General features: G+C 42.3%; 1 long non-coding RNA gene across 2 annotated transcripts in view; it reads right to left on the bottom strand.

Annotated features, from left to right (window-relative positions):
• LOC125964349 (uncharacterized) overlaps nt 1–18,362 on the bottom strand; it is a 56,526-nt gene extending 38,164 nt beyond the window's left edge. The window contains exons 1-3 of one of the 2 annotated variants that reach the window (XR_007477310.1): nt 18,322–18,362; nt 12,507–12,603; nt 9,734–9,810 (exon numbers count right to left, since the gene is read on the bottom strand). This is a non-coding gene — a long non-coding RNA (uncharacterized LOC125964349). The remainder of the gene's footprint in view (nt 1–9,733; nt 9,811–12,506; nt 12,604–18,321) is intronic. The other variant, XR_007477309.1, reaches the window with a different exon arrangement.
• Between the last annotated feature and the right edge of the window lie 278 nt (nt 18,363–18,640).

Below are 18,640 nucleotides of genomic sequence, written 5' to 3'. Positions count from 1 at the left end.
CTTTACTTTTGGTTGAATAACTGGGGTTAGGTCTCAAGGTAGTCCAAGTGAAGAAATACAGTGCCTGGTCCGGAAGAAGATGTCCTATCCTCAGAAAGAGCTGCAGGACTTGGCTAAGATGTACCGGCATGAACTAGGGGGGACACATGTGGGAGTGAGTTCAAGGATGATAAACAGGAGAGGAAGGAGGGGAGCAGAATACAAAGGCGAGGGAGGGGTTGTTGACTTGGGAACCCCCTTAAAGTTAGGATGACTGTATTTCTGAATGGCTCCTTGAAGCTTGGACATGATGCCTTACAGTAAGTTACAGGGAGAGGCTGCAGTACAATGGCAGAAAATTGAAGAAGGGGTCGGAATGCTCAGGGAGACAGAAATGTTCGAACAACATTTATGTGAGATCTATGCTTCCTGGGAGGGTTCAGAGGACATTTCCCTGCTTTAGGCAATAAGGAGTATGTCAGTCAGGGGCAACTACATCTCTGAGAAGCTTAGAGATGACTGTCCACTGTAGGCCAGGGTGAGAAGAGGTGACTCTGCCATACAATTGGGCTCCATAGTCTCCGTGGGAATGATGGGATTCCAGAATAATAAAGGCCAGAGGTCAGTGCTTAACCATCAGAGTCAAGGTGAACATAAACCACAACAAGCCCAGAGGGACAACCAGAGTGCCTCTACCCACAAGGGTTTTGATGATGGCTAATAGACCATGGTGTTCCTGGGACTGGGTTAGACGATCAGCCAATAAAGGTATTACACGATTTTATAACAAGAAAAAAAAAAGTCAAGAGCTATCAAGGAGAATGTTGATGTGCCCATAATCTCCAGATCTGAGTCAGTTCTCAGACCCCAAACCTGGGTTCCCTTGAGAAAGGATCCTGCAATGTCTCCCACACTCGTGAAGTTTTTAGGGATTCAATGATCTAATGCATGTCAGGATATCCCCTCCCAGATAAAGAACAAGTTATTACACTTTGGGCTTACTCCTACAAAGAAAGAAATCCAATGCTTGGTAAGCCCCTTTGGGTTTTGGATAAACATAACCTATAGTAGGGAATACTGCTCCAACATATGTACTGGGTGATTTAAGACATTCATGGTTTTGAATGGGGCCCAGAACAAGAGAGGGCTCTGCAGTAGATCCAGGCTGCCATGCAAGGTGCCCTTGGTTCATATGATCCAGTGGATCCAACAGTGCCAGAGGTATCTGTGATGGACAGGGATGCTGTGTAGAGTCCTTGGCAAGCCCTAATAGGAGAGCCATAGGATAGACTCCTACGGTCCCTCTGGAGCCACCTTCTTGAGAAGAGAATGAACTTCTGTTTGAAAAACAGCTCCTAACAAGTTACGGGGCCATGTTAGAGACTGACATGTTTTTTTGCTTCTCTTTATACCTAATTTCTTGAAAAAATTATCTACATCTCCACTATCTCCGCTTACTCTTTTTCCACGCTGTTTTGAAACTACTCCAAATTAGGTTTTCATCCCCACAATTCCACTAAAACTGCTTTTGTGAAACTCATCAATGACGTCCATGTTCCAAAGTCAATGACTAATTTTAAGTCCTCTTTGTACTTCATTTCTCAGCAGCATCTGACCCAATTGGATAGGCCCTTCTTGAAATAGCTTCTCCCCTTGTTCTCTGGGACTTTCCTCTTTCTTCCTGTCTCACTGGTTCCTCATCACCTTGGCTGGTTCTTCTCATATCCCCAACCACTAATGCTGGGGTTCCCAAGGCTCAGCCCCAGGTTGCTTTCTGTTCCACCTATACTCTCTCTTCCTAGGTGACCTTATTCCATCCATAGTTTCAATTTTTTTTATGTGCTTCCCACTCCCCAATTTATACTTCTAACCCTATCCTCCCCCCTGAACTCCAGGCTCATGTACCCAACAGTCTATTAGACTTCTCTACTAGGCATCTGATAGACTTAATTCCAAAGCCAAATTCTGGCTCCCCTATCTCCAGACCTGTACCTCCAACAGGCTTCCCCATCTTAGTAAACAACAGGTCTATTCCTCCAGCTGCTCCGACCCAAGACCTTGACTCATCTTTGCTTCTTTCTTTCCAGGCTCACATTCCCTTCATCAGAAAATCTTGCCAGTTATTCCTTCAAAAAATTTAGAATCTGGTAAATCCTTAGTCTAAGTTACCATCATCTCTTGCTTAGATTATCGAATCCTGTTTTCATACTTCCATTTTTGCCCTATTCAATTTATTTTAAAAGCAGCAGCCAGAAGGATCCTGTCCCACTTCTACTGAAAACCCTCCACAAGCTTCCCACCTCCTTCAGGGTAAAATCCAAAGTCCTTGTGGTGACCCACAAATCCCCACAAGGTCTGCACCGCCTCTGCTTCCGGATTCCCTCTGACCTCACTGCCTACCATTTTCCCTGAGCTCTCTCTGGACGCCCCGTTTCTTTCTTTCTTTTTTTTTAAATTTATTTATTTAGTTTTGGCTGTGTTGGGTCTTCGTTTCTGTGCGAGGGCTTTCTCTAGATGTGGCGAGCTGGAGACACTCTTCATCGCGGTGCGCGGGCCTCTCACTATCGCGTCCTCTCTTGTTGCAGAGCACAGGCTCCAGACGCGCAGGCTCAGTAGTTGTGGCTCACGGGCCTAGTTGCTCCGCAGCATGTGGGATCTTCCCAGACCAGGGCTCGAACCCGTGTCCCCTGCATTAGCAGGCAGATTCTCAACCACTGCTCCACCAGGGAAGCCCCGCCCCTTTTGTCTTGGACTTGCTTCCTTCAGTCAGCCTCAGGGCTCACTCCCTCACTTCTGCTCCAACTCCACTTCCTCAGAGATACTACTCCTTTCCTAGAGCCCTCTATATTTCTCTTCCTAGCAGGTCTCACTAGTTGGTAGATTATACAACACATTAATTTTATTGTCTGGCCCACCCCAGTAGATTGTAGGTTCTGGGAGAGCAATAGCTTGTTTGATTTCTTTGTCCTCAGCCCCTAGAACAGTGGCTGCAATAAGATAAATCCTCAATAGATTTTTGTTGAGTGCATGAATAAATAGCAAGTCTTTTGTAAATCCTAGGGTATAGGAGGGGAAATGTAGATAAAAAATGCTTAAGACCTATGTACACAATGGGATATTACTGAGCCATAAAAAAGAATGAAATCTTGCTGTTTGCAACAACATGGATGGACCTAGAGGGTATTGTGCTAAGTGAAATAAATCAGACAGAGAAAGACAAATATTGCATGATTTCACTTGTATGTGGAATCTAAAAAACAAAACAAGCAAAACAGATACAGACTCGTAGATACAGAGAAACTGGTGGTCGCTAGAGGGAAAGGTACATAGAAATAGGTGAAAGAGATCCAGAGGTACAAACTTCCAGTTATAAAATAAACAAGTCATGGGGATGTAATATATAGCCCAGAGAATATAGTCAATAATATTGTAATAATATTGTATGGTGACTGATGGTTACTAGACTCATCCTGGTGATCAATTTCTAATGTATATAAATGTCAAATCACTATGTTGCACACCTGAAACTAATATATTATACGTCAACTATACTTCCATTTAAAAATTTAAAATAAAAAATAGAAGTCAAAAAATTGTTTAAAAACAAATGACTAAGACTTTTGGAAGCTCCCAGTTTGGTACCCTTCCCCACAGCATAGGGTTTATACCTTTGTAGGTCACAACAAATAGTTTTACCCATAAAAGTGTAATCAAGCACACCAAAAACTGGTTTTATTGCTTTTGCTGGTCTGAACGTAGGATAGTAACTTGTTTTGGAGATTTGACACAGATCCATTTGCTATAGCAAATTCAGACGTAAACACCCTAATCCACATATATTTTCTTCTCCCCTGTGAAGTCCCACGTGGCCAGGTCTGGACTCACAGACAGACACCAAGAGTTTCCTAGATGCCTGAGTGCCACCATCCACCCCCCTCAAAAGTCCCCCCTACCCTCGTTCAGCAGAACCTGAAATTACACAATTTACAATTCATTGACCTCTGATAAAAGCAAGTCACGCCCCAAGGAGAGCTGCAAACAAAAGCGTTCCTGAGCCAGATTCCTTGTTGACACTGGTCTCTGGTTACACTCCAGGCATAAAAACGGAGGAAATTCGGTCTTCAAAGCTAGTGCATCCCCACTTTTGTCTGTCCCCAGCGGAATCCCTTCCCCCACTCCATCCTCCCCATGAGGCACACTCTGGGAGTTCAAAAACACAAATGCTGCCGGGGATTTTCAGGTTACACAGGATAGATGATAGATAGATAGACAGATGATAGATAGATCGATCCAAAGTAACTTATAGGTCCCGGCTCATGTTACTTGCCTTGGCAAGGGTTTAAAGCCTTAAACAATTCCTCTCAAGTATGCCCTGCTGTGAATCCCCTTTCCTGTTCATAAACCTTTCTTGGCCCAGACCCCAGGAGTCACCTTTCAGAAGAATCTGGCCACTCCCAGCACGCCCTCTTTCAGTCTCCTCACAAAGCAGAGACTTTTCCCAAGGAGCCAGGTCCACCCCATAGGGGCAAGGCCACAAGGCTGACATCTCACCGGTAATTACCTTGTCCCCAGAATTCCAGAGAGGGCTCTCCTCGGACCCTTCTCAGTGTCCTGGACTGTGAGTCTCCTGTTTGCTTGGGGCTGGGTCAGGGGCCTGGATGAAGCACCACCCTCATTACACACCATCAGCAGATTTCACTCATCAACCCTGACTTCTGTTCTCTTGGCCTCACCCACCTTCTCAACACAGTGTCACAGAGCCAGGGACCAGGGGTAAGATACAGTGGTACTCGTTACTCACAATTTGGGCTGGTTTGGTCCATCTATGCTAACCAAACGAATCATTTTTACAGAAGCCCAGAAAGTGGAGGCCAACGTGCTAAAGGGCAAAGAGCCTGTTAGGGTCAGAGATGCAGCAGGAATCCCCACCTTACAGACCCAGACCAGGTTCCTCCTGTGGCACCAGCCTCTTCACTTACATTCTTCAGAGTTTCTCTCTTCCTGTTCCTCTCTCTCTTCCTACTATTGAACCTTCCTTAGGGAGTTTTTTCTTCCAGAGTTTCCATCCAAACCCAGCCCACAGGCACATCTCAGTAACTTCCCCTTGTCCTACTTAAAAGTGCACAGCTCTGCTCCCCCAGCATCCTCAGCCCACTTGTTGGGCTCAGAGCCTCCACTGCTCCCTTCTTGCCTTCATACACGTTCTGTCGTAAAGAATTTTGGAGTTCTTAAATCATGTTTATGTACCGCACCTCACTGATGATGGGGAAGTGGGTTCTTTTCTTCATTTTCACAGGTGCTGGGGTTGAGATGCCAAGTAAGGGTCTTGTCCACAACCACCCAGTGGGTGAGTCACAGAGCCCAGGGGTAGGGTCTTCATTCCCCATCTCCTCTTCTAAAGGTTTTTCATGTTCCATCTTGTCTCCCTCCATGGAGTGGTTCCCAGGACACCATCCTCACTCAACATTTTCCTGTACACACATTCACTCCCCCGGACTCTGTCACCTGTCAGCTTCCAAGTTTCCAAATGTGTATATTTCTATTATTTCCTAGACATCTCCACACTTGGATGACACTTCAGGAGCCCTACGCTTCCCTAAGTACGCCTACCTCACTTACCATAGCATGCTGTCAGCTTAAGGGTTAAGATTCTGAAATCAGACAGACCCTTATCCATGTTCCGGCTCTGCTTCTTACCTTCAGTGTGACGTTAGTCAAGTTATTTAACCTCTGAGAGCCTCAGTCCCTTCATTTGTACATTGAGAGTATGACTATTTATCTCATGGGGCAACTGTGAAGATTAAATAAGGATATGGTGGCACATGGTAAGGACGCAGTTAAACAGTAACTATCATCTTCATCATCATCATCAGTATCTCTTACCTGAGATGGCAGGAGTCTCCTCATTATTCTCTTGCCCCCAAGTGTGCTACACCCCAGCTCCCCTCTACACCTCTACCATCACCTCCAGCACCCCACCCCATGTCCAGGCTGTCTACAGGTTACCTTTCACAAATACATATGCCTAGAAGAAAAATTAAGGAAATTTTAAGGAAATGTTTGCTTCCATACAAATACAAGCAAAAGAATAAAAATTAATTAATTTTAAAAACTGAAATTTCACTACACACTCCCACTCCTCACCTCCCATCTCCCACCCCCCCCCAAAAAAAAACCATCTGCAAATTCTGACCAGATTTTTCATTAGGAAACATATCACTCCCCAGATAAAAATGAAACAATCTCCCACCACACCTTCAAGAAACAGACTGGGCTCTAGCTCTATCAAGCCGCTCAATAGTCCCCAAACAGCAGGCCCTTGCTAAAGAGGTTAAGAACCTGGGCTCTGGGGTTCAGATCCCGGCTCTCCCACTCTCTAGCGTGCTGCTGTGGGCAAGCAGCATAACCTTGCTCTGCTTCAATTTTCTCTTGATTAAAATAGGGATAAAATCTGCCCCAAAACTTTCATGTGAGAATTCAATGAGATAATCCATGAAAAATAGTTGGCAGGGGGCTGCACACAATAAACTCTCAACAAGTACTAGGCACTCTTACTATTATTAGTGTTCATATGTCTTTTCCCTTTGTCTGTGCTAGTTCCACAGGATCCCATCGCCACCACTAGCTCCTCACTTCCTGTTTGTCTAGGCATCTGCAAGACACCTCCTCCGTGAAGCCCTTCTGGATTGATGCTTCTGAATTCCCTTTGTGGCAGGTACATATCCTTTTCTCTATAGCCCTTTTCACTCTGGCCTATCTGCATTTTTTTGCCTAGAGGTCTCCTTTACTACGTCACAAACATCTTGAAGAAGACAAGTTTCTTGCCCATTGCAAGAGAGAAGCTGAGAAGAGAGGAAGAAGATGGTGGGGGGAAGAGGGAAGGTGGGAAGTAATGCTGATGCCTGAGCTGTAAACTCTCCAAATTTTAATGGTTTACCTTAACCAAAACTTATAATGTTAAATAGCATTATATTGACCCATAGATTCTCAGTATTATCCTCCCAATAAATATTTTTAAATATTTAAGAACCCCAATTTACATCATATCACATCTGCCTCCAACTCCACCCCTCAGACTAGAATCCATTTGAGGGAGGGTGCCATTTTGGTGCCACTCTTTCCTAACATTCTCTTTTTAAATGGTTCTTGTAAAAGAAATCGTTAATTGTTATGAATTTATCATATCTGTTCTTCTTTATCCAAAGATCCTGGTCTAACAGCAAGCTGCTTTGCCTTGGAAGAATATGCTGTGTAGGGGGAAGAACCACAGAAGCCAAGGCTGTGAGAGCCGTAAATGCACAAACCTGCACCGAGCCTCTGCGAGACTCATAACACACACTCACAACAGATATTCTGGCCCCAAAGACCAAGACGTTTTATTTGCCATTATATATGTTTTTTCCAGGAATTAAATGCCTCATGGCAAATGAGAAAGAAATAGTTTTCCCACATCACCATCTTCTCCTCTCAACATCTCCACCAAATTCATACTTTCCACGTATCTAGTAAAAATTGGGGCTATGGGGACTTCCCTGGTGGTCCAGTGGTTGAGAATCTGCCTTTCAGTGCAGGGGACACGGGTTCAATCCCTGGTCAGAGCACTAAGATCCCACATGCAACTAAGCCTGTGTGCTGCAACTACTGAGCCCCACACTCTGGAGCCCATGCGCCACAACTAGAAAGAAGCCCACACGTTGTAACCAAGAGTCCGCTTGCCGCAATGAAAGCCCCCGCATGCCACAACGAAGATCCTGCGTGCCACAACTAAGAGCCAACACAGCCAAATTAATTAATTAATTAATTTTTTAAAATGTTCATTTAAAAAAGCATGGGGCTATAGTTTATACAAATAGCCCAAAGCAAATGAGGAAAGCTCAACATCTCCTGGAAATGATACTTCTGCATTTTACAAAAAAATAAACACATCTCATATCCTCCTTTGTTTGTCATGGCACCAAAGAAAGAGAGAGAGAGAAAGTCTAGATTCTGTTCATTTCAATCTGGAATGCAAATGACAGACACCAGCCTTCCCATCTCACAATGAATGCCTTGGAGAATGGTGATGTGCCAGGGGTGGGGGAAGAGCTGTTTTTAAAGAACCAAAGCAAAACTGCAGAAACTGGAACGCCCAAATGTTTGCAGTGTCTAAACTGGCCGAGAAACTGGTGTGAAAGCCCACAGCCCAAGCTTGCAGGTACCTGAGTGGCCCGGAAGTACAGAGCTCTCTGGGCTGAATACTGTGAACTGTAGGTGCAGGTTACAGATGGGAGGTTTGGCTCTGGGAACATGCCAAGTACATAACAAAACTCAATTGAAGGGAGCCAAGTATAAGATCATAACCCGAACTTGAATATATATAAAAGGAGAATTGTCATATTTTTCTTTAAGAGTTAATTTAAATACTGAGTAGGAGAAGGTAGCACCATATTTACTGTTCACTGAGTACATTTTCATGATAGGGTCAGCCCTACAGAAACAAAATTCTCCTGCATGTCATTTAGTTCTCCAAGCATTATATCAGACTCAGTCCTAGCTTCATCAAAATAAAAACAGTTTAACTTTGTTTAAAGAATGTTTATAGAAACTTGTATATTTAAAGTCCAAGTGTAAAATGAAGCAGCCAGGAATATCCTAACACTAAAACAACACAGTTCTAACTTAGATCACAGTTTTGCCTATTTTAATCTCCAGATTGACTTATACTGGTGGAATGGATTGGGAAAGATGAGAAAGGAATGAATATTGATGAATGAATGATGAATATATATGTTTTTTAATATTATCTCATTTAAAAATGAATATTTTTTTAAGCCTTTACAAAATGTTAGGCTCTGTTGAGATTCCTTACAAACATCTCTGATCCTTACAACAGTCCCCTGAGATAGGTATTATTATTCCTATCTTACTGATGAGGATACTGAAGCTCAGAGAAGCTAAGTAACTTACCCAAGATCACACAGCCACTGAATGGCAGAGACAAAATTCAAATTTTTATACTTAGGATTTTTCCTATTAATAAGAGCCTTTATATATATCACTGGGTATTACAGAGAGTATGATGCAGACATTGGTATTAATGAAACTTCTTAAAGTGAAGTGATTTGAGATCAGATTTTACTACTCATTAGAGAAGAATTTCTGGGAAGGTGTTTATGTATTGTATTTTTTAACATGTCAAAATTTGAACTTGGGATTTATACTCCAATTTGCAATACTTTAAAAATATTATCTCCTCTAATTTAGAGATATTTTCACGTTTTCCTTTTTTATTTTATTTTTTTGATGTAGTTCTGGAATTATAAGTGAAAAAAGAAATCCTAATTTAGCATGTTCTCTGCACTTCCAATTTTTTTAGCCATTACTAGTAGCTCCTATATACACAAACACGTGAGAAATCTCTAAAGTAAATTTTCAGTTTTGAAAAAAACAGCTAATCACATCAAAGAAAAGTAGGCACTGGAAGACACTTTCTAGAAAACAGTATTAATATATAATTATTTTAGGAGAAACAATGACTCTGTTAACACCCCCCCCCAAATTAAATGACCTAATCAGATCACTTAGAGAAATAAGTGCTTTTCCCTGCCCTACCCTAAACTTATATTGCTATTTAACTTGCTTTTAAACAAACAAGAATTTTTAAACACTTTCTATCCTTTAAACAAATGTTCTTTGCTTGGCTAAATGACAATGTTCCAGAAATGCTACCACAGAAGCATAAAAAACCCTTGGCAACATTCCAGAAGAAATTCACCCTGCATAATGTGTTCCAGCAAATGCTCAATAGCTTTTCTGGTGAACCTGCTAGTTCTGTGTGCACTTGAACAGGATCTGAAAAGAACAAAAGAAAAAACTGATAGACATTTTCCTTTTTGTTAGTCTGGTGAAGTAGCCCTCAGCTCGAACGAGCAAACTTTCCAAACTTGGAAAAATGAAGGCATGTATGGCTAACCTAAACCCGGCCCTGGGCTCTGATGTAAACTTTGTTTTACTACATTTGATTCCCTTAAATTCAAGTACGATTATATTGTCTGCCTTTTTATCTAATAAAATGTGCATTAGCATTTGATTCTCTTTGGAGTATAGTATTTGTTTATATGAATGTATTCATTCAAATGATTAGTAGTGCTGTCATAATGAGAATGCTTTAGATTAGACATAAACTCTCGATATAATATTAAAAAGAGGGAGACTAGAGGGACAAACCTCTTCAGAACGTTTCAGAAGTGTGTTCATAATTGGCTAAGGCTATCAACTTCTCCAGATACTTATGAGAATTTCACCAAGTGCAAAAATTAAAGATGAAATCCATTTCCCTTTTATAAAGTGAAATAGATGCAAGTTTTAATATTTTATGCCCCTTTGCAACTTTTTCTTGGGGTGAACATTTCCTACTTAAAAAATCAAATGGTTGGACATTTTACAGTCTATGAAACTGTATCGACGATACATTTAACCCCAATTCTCTTTGAACATGGGGGGAGGCAGTGTTGGGCTGGGCTGACACAGTGTGTACTGAAAGCCCGTTTGACCTTAAATGCCCTGACGGGGCCAGGGGAGGATGATTGGAAAGGTGAAATTTTCTCCATTTGATGTTCTAGGACACATGCATAGAGCTGAAACTCAACCCATTTTGCAGGTGAGACCTATAGATACAAATGCCAGGCCTGGGGGAAAACTCGAGCCCTGGGGAAGGACTGAAGGTACTAGAGCTTGCCTTCACACGCCTCCCACTATCATTCCATCAGCCTGCTTCACGCAGAGCCTTTCTCTGGTTCCCTGGAGCCACTTGGAGGAGTGCAGCAGGAGGACCATTGGCCCAGGATTTAAAATATAGACTTTTGATGTTATCACAGAGATACCCTGATAGGATTGAAGAGAAAGGACTCATTGAACGACTTTAATGGCTAAATATAAACATTTTAAATGTACTGTGCTGATTGTAACATTCTTCTGGCATTTCTTCATTTATTACTGTGCTGGAAGCCTCAAAATAATGGAAGAGACCCAGCTCTCGGGACCTCTGAGAGGCCCTGGCTACCAGGAAGACATGTGGTGTATTAAGAGAAGGCAAGATATTTACAAAACCCTCAACTGCTTTCTGCAGAAGAAAGCTGGGCCTCTAGACTCCCAGTCAGCAGAGTAAATTACGAAATGCAAAATCAGCACAAAACACATGGAAACTAAAGAGATTTTCGACTGACATCCTTATCCTGATCTCCTCTCCATCCTCAAAAAGTAACCATGATTATGAGTCAAGGTGTTTCCTTCCAAATCTTTAAAAAGAAATACACACACACACACACACACACAGAATAAATGATGTTATTTTATGTGTTTTTCTTAAATATTTGGTATAATGCTATACATATCCTAAAAATTGCTTTATTTATTTAACAGTATTTTGAAACTTATCCATGTGGCTTCATATAGATTTATTTCAATACTTTTGGCTGCTGAATAGTACTCCATGGTTCGAAACCACCACTTTTATTTACCCATTTCCCTATTGAAGTACTTTCAGTATTTGTCTGTTGCTGATCTAACGCATTCTTCCAGCCTACTTAAGCCTTCCCTTCTCAGAAGTCTGACTGTACTTTATTCTCCTTAGTTTGTTCCACGTATGTGAGGTCTGTCTCCCAGACTAGAAAGTAAACTTCTAGAGAGCAACTTCTATGGCCAGTATCTAATAGAATCATTGTATCTATGTAATAATTTGACAAATGATAAACTTTGGCCTTTTGACTCTCTCAGAAAGCTTAATAGGAGTTTTGGACTCACAGAGGCTCAAAAAATTCTATTTATTTATTTCCGCTTGTTCTTAAAACAGAAATTCTGTATTTTAAAAACAGGTTCAGCTAAAATTCACTTCCTTTCCTAATCTATATTTGTGGTGGTCAACATCTCCTTAAGATGTTCCAAATCCTAACACTGGTGATAAAGTTTGCTTCTTTTAAAGATGAGAGTGTGTGTGTGTGTGTGTACGCACATGTGAGAGAGTAGAGAAGAAGGAGTGGGAGGGGAAGGGGGAGGGGGGAGGAGGGGGAGGAGGAGGGGGAGGAGGAGAAGGGGAGGAGGAGGAAGGGGAGGAGGAGGGGGAGGAGGAGGAGGAGGGGGAGGAGGAGGGGGAGAAGGGGGAGGAGGAGAAGGGGAGGAGGAGGAAGGGGAGGAGGAGGGCAAGGAAGAAAAGGAGGAAGAGACTGAAAGGATCCCAAACCAACCTTGGGGCGTGGCCCTGTGGCCCCTGCTGGCCCAGAGGCAAAGCCAGGCACAAAGGACTGATTCTCTTTGCAAATGAAATCTGGATAACAAGTACTTTTCCTTCTTTTCCTTTAAAAATCTTACCCTGCCACTTCTACTTTACACTTCTAAGTTGCTGTTGTCAAAATCAGTTTTCATTTCTTTCTCTGGAAACGCTATTCTCTGACTCTTTAGTATTCCTAAAGAAATTTTTTAAAATTGTTTTTAATTGTTAATGCTCTTTCTAGGGACAATGAAGAAAGTGCAAAGTCTTCACATCCACTTACCAGAAACCCTCCAGACCGTTCAACCAGACTCCGGATCATGTCATGAAGAGCTGCTTGGAAACTGTGAAGATCTTGCCAAAGAGACTCACCCATTGCGCTGTTCGTTAGAGGAAAGGAGAAGGTGCGGACCTATTAGAGCTATGGAAGCAAACAGGTATTCGGGGATATCTCTGTGTTTGTGTTAGACCATGTTTTCATCCTGTGAAGTCATTTTAATTCCTTCCTAGTCTAAGACACACTCGGCAGCAGTTCTTGGCTTTTTTGAGTCTGGTCCCTTTGCTCTGGCCAGGGTCCCCACCCCGCCCCCGCCTCCCAAAATGCACATACGCTTATATACATGCAATTCTGCAAAGAATTTCAAGGACTTCAAAAATCCCCCGAGACTAGAGGAGTCCAGGTTAAAAAGATCTAAAGTAAGGAGAAGTTGCCAAGAATCCAGATGTTGGCAGAAACAATAAAAGCGACACGCACTCTATGCAAGATAGTAGCTACAAAACAAAAGCAATGTCCATATTTGGGTTTTGGAGCGTATTTGGGGTTGATCCTGAGTTGGTCTTTTCAGACACGCCCATATCCACTATGGCTAGCAAGAGGAACAATATGTCATCAACATGCCACCATCTTTGAATACAGAGAATGACTGCATCTGGCAGCTAACATGCTGGACAAGGCACAAGACAATACTGACCATGAGGAGATTGTCTCATTGAAAGTATCTTGACAGTATCTACACCTGTAGCAAGTGCTAGAAAAAAAGTGAATAAATGATCTTGCCCATCAGTGCCCTTCACCTCAGTTTCTTATCACACCCTTGGCATCATTTCTTTCAGTAGCTACCCTATCCTCAAAATCATTCTTAGTCCTGTTTCAACTTCAAAGACTTCTTCACATGCCATCTTCCTTAGATCGAATCTATTCCAAACCCTTAGCTATTCCCCAAACCATACACTCATAAGATCACTGTCATCAGAGTAACTTTAACCATTTACAGAGTGGTTCCTCTGCGTCAGCTATGCATGTAGCATTACAAATACGCTATGTGTGTGTCTTAAATCCACACAATAACTCTGCTAGGTAGACTGTAGTATTTTCATTTAAACATGAGAGACTTAAGGCTCAAAGAGAAGTGACTTGCTAAAGGTTGCAGAGCAAGGAACTGGCAGAACTGGGTTTATCCTTAATTCCATTTGACTGCAAACTTTATCTCAGTCTTGTTGGCTGGTGCCACCATCCCATTCTTCCAGAAATTTCTTAAAATTACAGGATTCTCAGTTTAGATGGGTTCTCAGCCTTCTTTGGCTCGTAGAAAATTTGAGCAGAAAAAGATGTTAGAGGCAATCTTGTCTGACCTTCACGCTTTACAAATAAGGAAACTGACAGTCACCTAGGATGGGTTACTGCTCCAACCATGACCTTCCCTTTTCTAGTTCTCAAGGAGGCAGGAACCACATCCTTTGGGAAGTAATTTCATGCTTCTCCTAGCATAGCTCTAAGTACAGCAAAAGTCTGTATGTGGACATCTGATGACTATTCCACAAGGAGCAGAAACTCAAGCCCAGAACACCTAAAAGAACAGAAAAAAGGAGGGCCAGGGTCAGATGGCATCTACCTCAAAGAGAATAGAACAATCCAAGTGTGCCCCTTGCCACTCCCCCCAGAGGAAGCCAAGGATATTGCCTGGTCCTTGAAGCCAGTGTAGCAATGAAAACAAGACATATAAAACCACAGCAAAGGGGGCCCCCAAAACCAACACTTGCATCCCAAAGCCACTTCCACAAATAGCAGTGACCTGCAGCCCAATTAAGGAGATAATTTCAAAGCCCTTCTCTTTAAGTCTGTAGTAGCTGGAATGAGCAGGGAGAAGACAAGTCAGTGCTTGAAAGCTTCCTTTAAGTTTGTTATCAAGAATAACAAGTGATTGCCATATATCAAATGTGTTTAAAAGTCCTGAATCACATAACTACCCTGCCTTGCATTGTCCTTGAAAAGGCAAAAATAGAAATGGAAGAAATTATCTAAGGGCAATAAAGCAGGGCAACAGAGATTAGGCAGGGGTGTGGGCTGCAATTCACTATTACCGATGCTTATAAACACTTACTGTATGACGGTAGTTGACAAGACCTGTTAAGAACAGAGTAATAAACATGGTTCCAATCTCTCTCCTGGAGAGAGAAATAAAAATAGGCCAAGAGAATAAAGAGCGTAACTGTTTAATAGGCATTTTTATTTTCTAAAGAAGGCAGTTTAGGTGACCCAAATGCTTTTAACATTCATTTTTGTCACTTCATTATATCGTTGGGTTACACCAAAAACACAAAATGCTTTATTTAATATATCACATGAAACAAGAGAGGACACACTGGGTGGGTCAATGACCAAGGCTTGCCTGAATTAGCTTTATTGATTCATTTAACATCTCCAAGCTTCCCTGGGCTATTTTGTAAATAAGTATGATTAAATACAAGGGGCTACATAAATACTCAATGTACACATACACACACACATTCACACATATATATGTTGCATATACGGTGACCATTTGCTACATCCAGGTACTAAGCCCGCTGACCAGCTAAATTAATCAGTTTGCTGGGCTCTCAAAGTATAAATCCTGAGCCCTCGCAGGGCACAGGCACTGTTTGCTCAACCCGTAAACACATCATTATTGAACTTGCCTTCTAAAGTAACACCACACCCTGGATATGATGCAAAACCCAACATTACAAGATAAGCTCTGTCTCAAGTTTCTGCTCGCTGTAGTGTCTGAAGTGTTTGCTCATACGCTCAGGGACCGAAGCAGAAGCAAACAGTCAGGCCAGTATTATAGGGACACCTGTGTTACAAAATTGACTTTATTGTGAAAGCAATGAATAAGTTCAGCAGGACTCCTGTAAGAACGCAGATTCATCCTACATCACGTTGGTCCAACAGGACTTCAACCTTATCGCCGGCCTCCCTCAGCTACCCAGGGCAGTACCCTTCCCTGGGGTATCAGATCCAAGCTCCAAGTCCCGGCTGCCACACCTCACCTCCTGCTTGTCTTCCGTCTGCACCCTCACGCAGCTCAGTTAGCCAGGCCTCCAATGAGGAGGCTCAGATGCCCCAATGCTCAGATCTCCAATGAGGTCTCTGCACGGTGCTCTGAACCTGCCTGGACTCATGAGTCTCTTTACCTTTAAAACTCTACAAAAATCACTTCTTTTGTGAATCTTTCTCTAATTAGACAGAACACAGTGTCCTGCACGAGAGGCTCTGGCTCAACCTTGCACGGCACTTAGGTATGATTTTTGATACCCTTCCCTCCCCACCAAGATGTGATATAGCTGAGCGACTAAGAGCCAGAACCTGCGAGCCAGACTCCTGGGGTTGAATCCTGATCCACCACACACTAACTGTGCCTCAATTTCCCTACCTGTAATTCATGGGTAGATATCTAGATGGTTAGGTAACCAAAGAGCTTAGAATAGTGCCTGGTATGCAGTAAATGCTACCACCTAAATGCAAGCATAATAAATGTGATCGTAAATGGTAGCTCCTATCTGCCTTGGTGTTCAGGAGACAACGGGGGGTGACAGGGCTGCCTCTGGACTGGCCTGTCGAGGATATGCCTGAAATGGCTGCAGCTGTATAGCCAGCTGTCCCTGTGGAGGGACCGGCCTGGTATGACCAGCTGTTCACAATTTCAAGAGAAAGCAAAATCCACATCTCTGGATTTTAAGTTATTTGTTTACATTGAAACAATTAATGTTTGAGCCAAAGAAAGCACATCTAAAGGCAGCTTTAGCCCTTAAGCCACCATTCTGTGACCTCTGACATTTACAAATCTGTAACAGTGTGTGTGTGCATTTTCATTTTTCTGTGTTTATCCTCCATACTTTTTCCTCAATTAAATATCCTAGGGGTAGTAGAAAGCACGTGGAAGGTACTCAATTAAGATCAGCTGACCAATGAAGGCTTATTAATGAACAGACACCAGTGGAACTTTTCTGAAAGGAAACAATGAATCAATTAGTGTCCCCCACGTTCAGTGCCCTCTGTGGCTTCAGTTCTGGTAAACAGGACGAGCCCTAGGGACACAAATATGAACAAGATGTAGTCCCTGATCTTAAGGAATATACAGACTTGTGGAGACACAGCTGTGTAAACAACTGCAATGTTTACAAAACACATGGACACTTCTCATCTCATTTACATCTCAAGAACCCAAGGTAGTTGGTAGAGCAAGTGATTGTATACCCACTGTATAGAAGAGAAACCGAGGTTAAGTGACTTGTCCAAGATCACTCCAGTAGTACATGGAGTTGTAATAAGAGCCCAGTTCTGCTGACTCCAAACCCGGGGCTCTTTCTGCTGTACGCTTACATTCTAGCAATAACATGCCTATTTCCCAGTGCCTGTGACACTGGAAAAATCGGGCTCATGAAGAGGGTTGATATCCAGTGAGCTAGAGGGAGGCATTGATACCATCAGGGAAGGCAGGCTTTGAAAAGCACCTTCTTCTCATTAATTACAATTTACCATCTACCAAAAAAGAATTTGAGGCTACTTTCAACAAAGCATAATGCCATATATATATTTTTTTTTTAATTTAAAATAACAAAATACTGAAGGGAAACAGAGATGAAATCCCTGTTTCAGAAAATTGAGGGTAAGAATAGGTAGCACGAGTGGGCATAACTCTGAACTTCCTGAGAGAAAAGGCAAACTGGGAAGTGACAAGTTTCTTGTTTATAAAAGGAGGTGGACTAATTTTAATTTTAGCATATATTATCACCATTTGTTCTCTGATTTCTGAATCACACAGCAAAGATCAGTATTCTTAAGGAAAACATTGATTTGAAAGTATAGCATTTTACCAAAAAAAAAAAGTGAATTTATTATACTTGTAAAGTCTGTGGGTTGATCAGAAGATTTGGAAATTTTGTAACAACATACTCACTAGCACATGATTGCCAACATTTATGGTTTGGCCTGTTCTCTAAAGGAAAATGGGAGAACTGGCATCCAGTTTAGAAGAACTGTGCAGCAGAGTATCAGAACTGTGATGGGGGATTGGGGGTGGGAAGGATGAGCAAAAGGTTGCCCTCTTCATAAACAGCACACATTTCAAGTTCTTAACTGGGTGAAATACAGGCAAAATGGCGCATCAAACACAAGACGACATTTACCGGCTATGAGGCTATTTCATCATTCATTCACTCATTCAGCAAATAGTTACTGAGGGCCCACAGAGTGGGCATTCAAGCCCTGTCCTTAGGGATGGAGACAGCAGTGAAGAGCACAGACAAAAATGCCTGCCTGCACCAAGCTTCCCCGAGGCAAAGCCTAGCATGTTGCACAAATTAAAGATGGATGTGTACTTTGTCTATGAGAGAGCTGGGGTTCCCACAGTCACACTGGCATCCAAATCAGCCTCCCTAAAAAGGCGACAGCCCTATATTTCTGCAGACGGTGAAATAGATGCTTGGCTTTTGTCACGGAACTATCTAGAGCATAGGAGCAGCTAAGAAGGGATGTGCAAACACCGATCCTAACGTCCATAAAACAGGGCTGACGCATAGCACAGGGAGATCAACTCGGTGCTTTGTGACCACCTGGAGGGGTGGGATAGGGAGGGTGGGAGGGAGGGAGACGCAAGAGGGAAGAGATATGGGAACATATGTATAACTGATTCACTTTGTTATAAAGCAGAAACTAACACGTCATTGTAAAACAATTATACTCCAATAAAGATGTAAAAAAATAATAATAAAATAAAATAAAATTTTTAAGCAGGAAAAAAAAAAAAAAAACAGGGCTGAAGCCTAGGTCTCACCTTTCGAAGCTCTCAATGGATGGAGGGTGGGTCAACCCTCCTGCTGCAGAAGTAACTGACAAGCACCTCCTTCAGTCTGAGGAAATGGTCCTCTCCTGTCCTAAAAATGGCTTTAAGAAGCAGCTGGAAGAAGGGTGAGGGGGAAGCTACAGCAGCCACAGACGCTGTTAGACAAGGTAAAAAAAAAAAGAAGGTTTTTTTAAGATCTATGCATGCATTTATTCAACTAATATTTATTAAATCCTCACTACATATGCAAAAAGCACTGTGCTAGGAACTAAGGAAACAGAGATGGGGGTGGAGACATGGCTCCTGTCCT

The sequence above is a fragment of the Orcinus orca genome, chromosome 4 (genome assembly GCF_937001465.1).
Source record: "Orcinus orca chromosome 4, mOrcOrc1.1, whole genome shotgun sequence".
Classification (NCBI taxonomy): domain Eukaryota; kingdom Metazoa; phylum Chordata; class Mammalia; order Artiodactyla; family Delphinidae; genus Orcinus; species Orcinus orca.
This window is presented reverse-complemented; position numbering and strand designations above follow the sequence as displayed.